The sequence below is a fragment of the Triticum dicoccoides genome, chromosome 5A, assembly GCF_002162155.2.
Source record: "Triticum dicoccoides isolate Atlit2015 ecotype Zavitan chromosome 5A, WEW_v2.0, whole genome shotgun sequence".
Lineage (NCBI taxonomy): Eukaryota > Viridiplantae > Streptophyta > Magnoliopsida > Poales > Poaceae > Triticum > Triticum dicoccoides.
Genome location: NC_041388.1, coordinates 118778264 through 118783730, shown reverse-complemented (window position 1 = coordinate 118783730; position 5467 = coordinate 118778264).

The following is a 5467-nucleotide window of genomic DNA, read 5'->3' as shown; positions in this document are numbered from 1 at the left end:
ATACTTCTGGCCGGTTTATGCCACGGGGTATACCCCCGACAAAACCCAAATATCGGAGAAGAAATACAAGGCTATAAGCAATCATGCATATAAGAGATCAAAGAAACTCAAACACTTTCATGGATATAAAAAGATAGATCTAATCATAAACTCAAAGTTCATCTGATCCCAACAAACACACTTTGAAAAGAGTTACATCATATGGATCTCCAAGAGACCATTGTATTGAGAATCAAACAAGAGAGAGGAAGTCATCTAGCTACTAACTACAGACCCGAAGGTCTACAAAGAACTACTCACGCATCATCAGGCATGCACCAATGGAAGTGGTGAACCCCTCCGTGATGGTGTCTAGATTGGATCTGGTGGTTCTGGACTCTGCGGTGGCTGGAATTGATTTTTGTCGACTCCCCTAGGGTTTCTGGAATATTGGGGTATTTATATAGCAAAGAGGCGGTCCGGGGGGCACCCGAGGTGGGCACAACCCACCAGGGCGCGCCTAGGCCTCCAGGCGCGCCCTGGAGGGTTGTGCTCTCCTCGGAGCACCCCCCCCCCCAGACGTAGCCTTGGCCCATTAGGTGTCTTCTGGTCCATAAAAAACCACCCTAAAGTTTTGTTGCATTTGGACTCCGTTTGGTATTGATTTTCTGCGATGTAAAAAACATGAAAAAAACAGCAACTGGCACTTGGCACTATGTCAATAGGTTAGTACCAAAAATGATATAAAATGACTATAAAATGATTATAAAACATCCAAGATTGATAATATAATAGCATGGAACAATCAAAAATTATAGATATGTTGGAGAAGTATCAGCCATTGATCTACAACATAGATATGCAAAAACTATCAGGACCAAGTTCATGATAAATTTAAGTTCACTTAATCATATTACTAAAGAACTCCCACTTAGATAGACATCCCTCGAGACATCTAAATGATCAAGTGATCCATATCAACTAAACCATGTCCGATCATCACGTGAGATGGAGTAGTTTTCAATGGTGAACATCTCTATGTTGATCATATCTACTATATGATTCATGTTCGACCTTTCGGTCTTAGTGTTACGAGGCCATGTTTGTACATGCTAAGCTCGTCAAGTTTAACCTGGGTATTCTGCATGTGCAAAACTGTCTTACACACGTTGTATGTGAACGTAGAGCTTATCACACTCGATCATCACATGGTGTCTCGGCACGACGAACTATTGCAACGGTGCATACTCAGGAAGAACACTTATACCTTGACATTTAGTGAGGGGTCATCTTATAATGCTACCGCCGTACTAAGCAAAATAAGATACATAAAAGATAAACATCACATGTAATAAAATATGTGACATGATATGGCCATCATCATCTTGTGCTTTTGATCTCCATATCCAAAGCACCGTCATGATCTTCATCATCACCGGCTTACACCTTGATCTCCATCGTAGCATCGTTGTCGTCTCGCCAACTATTGCTTCTACGACTATCACTAACGCATAGTGATAAAGTAAAGCAATTACATGGCGATTGCATTTCATACAATAAAGCAACAACCATAAGGCTCCTGCCAGTTGCCGATAACTTTTACAAAACATGATCATCTCATACAATAACGTATATCTCATCATGTCTTGGCCATATCACATCACAACATGCCCTGCAAAAACAAGTTAGACGTCCTCTACTTTGTTGTTGCAAGTTTTACGTGGCTGGTATGGGCTTCTAGTAAGAATCCTTCTTACCTACACATCGAAACCACAACGATTTTCCGTCAAGTGTGTTGTTTTAACCATCAACAAGGACCAGACGTAGTCAGATTCGATTCAACTAAAGTTAGATAAACAGACACCTGCCTGCCACTTTTATGAAAAACAAGTTGCATGTCTGTCGATGGAACCGGTCTCATGAATGTGGTCATGTAAGGTTGGTCCGGGCCGCTTCATCCAACAATACCGCCGAATCAAAATAAGACGTTGGTGGTAAGTAGTATGACTATGATCGACCACAACTCTTTGTGTTCTACTCGTGCATATCATCTACGCATAGAGCTGGCTCGGATGCCACTATTGGGGAACGTAGCATGCAATTTCAAAAAAAAATCCTATGATCACGCAAGATCCATCTAGGAGATGCATAACAACGAGAAGGGGAGAGTGAAGGAAATATGCCCTAGAGGCAATAATAAAGTTGTTATTTATATTTCCTTATATTATGATAAATGTTTACTATTCATGCTAGAATTGTATTAACCGAAAACTTGATACATGTGTCGATACATAGACAAAACACAGTGTCCCTAGTAAGCCTCTACTAGACTAGCTCGTTAATCAAAGATGGTTAAGTTTCCTAACCATAGACATGTGTTGTCATTTGATGAACGGGATCACATCATTGGGAGAATGATGTGATGGACAAGACCCATCCGTTAGCTTAGCATAATGATCGTTAAGTTTTATTGTTATTGCTTTCTTCTTTTTGATTAAGGTTTTATTAGTTTATTACTCGAAACTAAATCAAGGATTTTAAGGATACTTATACATATTCCTTTGACTATGAGGTTATACAACTTCCGAATATCGGAGGAATACCTTGTGTGCTATCAAAAGTCACAACGTAACTAGGTGATTATAAAGATGCTCTATAGGTATCCCCGAAGGTGTTTGTTGCGTTGGCATAGACCGAGACTAGGATTTGTCACTCCGAGTATCGGAGAGGTATCTCTGGGCCCTCTTGGTAATGCACATCATAATAAGACTTGCAAGCAATGTGACTAAAGAGTTAGTTGCGGGATGATGCATTATGGAACGAGTAAAGAGACTTACGGTAATGAGATTGAACTAGGTATGAAGATACCGACGATCGAATCTCGAGCAAGTAACATGCCGATGACAAAGGGAATAACGTATGTTGTCATTATGGTACGACCGATAAAGATCTTCGTATAATATGTGGGAACCAATATGAGCATCCAGGTTCTGCTGTTGGTTATTGACCGAAGAGGTGTCTCAGTCATATCTACATAGTTCTCGAACCCGTAGGGTCCGCACGCTTAACGTTCGATGACGATTTTGTATTATATGAGTTATGTGATTTGGTGACAGAATGTTGTTTGGAGTCCCGGATGAGATCACGAACATGACGAGGAGTCTCGAAATGGTTGAGAGGTAAAGATTCATATATAGGACGATAGTATTCGGACACCGGAAGTGTCCTGGGGGTACCGAATACGTATTGGGTCACCGGAAGGGATTGCATGCTACCCCCGCAAGCTATATGGGCCTAATGGGCCAAGAGTTGGACAGACCAGTCCCAAAAGGGGCTGGTGCGCCCCCTATAGGCTGAATATGAGAAGGAAAGGAAGGGAAGGGAGAAGGAAAGGGGAGGATTCGGCCTCCCCCTTTCCTTCCCCTCCCCCCTCTCTTTCCTTCCCCCTTCGATGGATATGGAAGGAGGGAGGATGGCTTGGAGGAGGCGCCCAAGTAGGATTACTCCTACTTGGGGCGCCCCTTGCAGCCCCTCTCCCTCTCCCACCTATATATATATAGGCAAAATTGTGTCTACAATAGCTTGCTACAGACACAGCTATCACAGCCACAAACCTACGCCCCGTGATTCGTGCTGAGTGTGTGTGAGAGAGAAAATAAGGAGGGTTTTGGGGAGTTTCTGCGGTCGGTTTGCCTGACAAAGGCTGCAGCTGTGGGGGGCAGTATCAGTGGTCCAGTTGTTTGCGACAGGGAAGTGACGAGGACAAGACCCATGTGACCAGCCAGATGGAACCTCTAGCCATAAGGAAAAATAGATGCGACCAAAATAAGATGACGTCCCATGCAACAAGTACTTCAAAGAGGGGGTCCTTCTGCACATCAGGAGGGCAAGCTACCGAGCCCACCGGGCATGCTACTACCTACTCTACTCTTGATTAGTACCTATGCACATGTGCTTGTGTTTTCCATCTCGTGGAACTGGAATAGAATTTGCGAAGGGATGATGTCCCACCTCCACGGAACCGTCAAAACTGTACTTGGAACCGGACATTGAAACCCTGAAGCCCCGTCGATAGGACGACCGAACCGGACGCCCATCATACCACCCTGCGAACCATTTTTATGTGAAAAGGGGCTGACGTGAAGACCAATAAAAGGTTGAACCGCTTGATCACTACCATGGAACCGGAGGATCACAAGGTGAAGTCCCGGTCAATGGGACGATGGAACTGAGCGACAACCATGCCAACCCACCAACCATTTTTTTGAAGATTTGCCCATCGAAATACCAACAAAAGGGTGGACCGCTTGACCGCCATCGCTGAACTAGAGGACGAAAATGTGAAGCCCCATTCAACGGGACGATGGAACCGGCAACCCACGAACCCTTCTTTTATGTAAAGGGAAGGGCCGAAAGACCAACAAAAGGTTGGAACCAGCAACCTGCTAACCGCTCGATCACTGCCGTGGAACCGGATGATGAAAATCTGAAGCCCCAGTAAACACAAAGACTGAACAGGCCGCCGCCCATACCACACCACAAACCGGTTTTTTTCTTTTTACATACAGCTACCTGTACGTGTGCGTTTCCATAGGTAGGCGTACTTACAAACCAGCGCTCAGGTATTTAGAAACATATACATATGTACAGGCCGTATAGACATTGCTGAAGTTTTTGATACGTACATGTACTAGCTAACACTTGAGCAGCTTTGCACACATACATAGCTGAAAATGGGAAACATCCCAGGTTCCACACAACGCTGTTGTAGGTTCGCTCGAAGGATGTGTTTGGACCCGTCACGTCGAATGAACCGAACCTACGCTCTGTAGTCCATGTATGTCACGTGCAAGAATACGAGGCTGTAACTTGTTGTCGTATGCAGCGGAACCTGCACAAGTTTTTTTCTTAAGGCGTGGAACCTGGAATAGACATGCTCGTGATAGCAAAACAATGGAAAGCTTGGACTTGGACCATAGGCCGCAGGCTTTTGTCAGCCCGTGAAGCATAAAGTGGTCAGTACTTGGCCTGCCACCCCACCTCCAATAATTCATCAAAGAGATTGAATATAGAATCGGACCACGCACTTAGTTCGAATCACGAGGCAACACCAACGGTTCTGATAGCTATTTCTGGAGCAAGCTATGATAGAAAATCCCTCTCCTATATATATATAGGGTGGGTCTATTATGATAACACCCTTAAGAGTCTTATTCTGCACACCGAATCGCTTATTCTGCTAACACCTCTCTCCGTACCGCACCACGAACCGAACCACCCCACTGCCACTAACAAAGCCCACCCCCAGCTCCCGCACGACACCCATCTCCCTCTTCCCCCGATCCAAACCCCCACCTCCCTCCACCTTCTACCGGCGTCGCCGCCGCCAGAGCACCACCTCACCTTCTCCCACCATTCCCCCGCCTCGCCCCCACCTTCCTCCACCGCGCCCACCCCGGCGAGCCCCGCCGCGCCACGGCTCCACCAC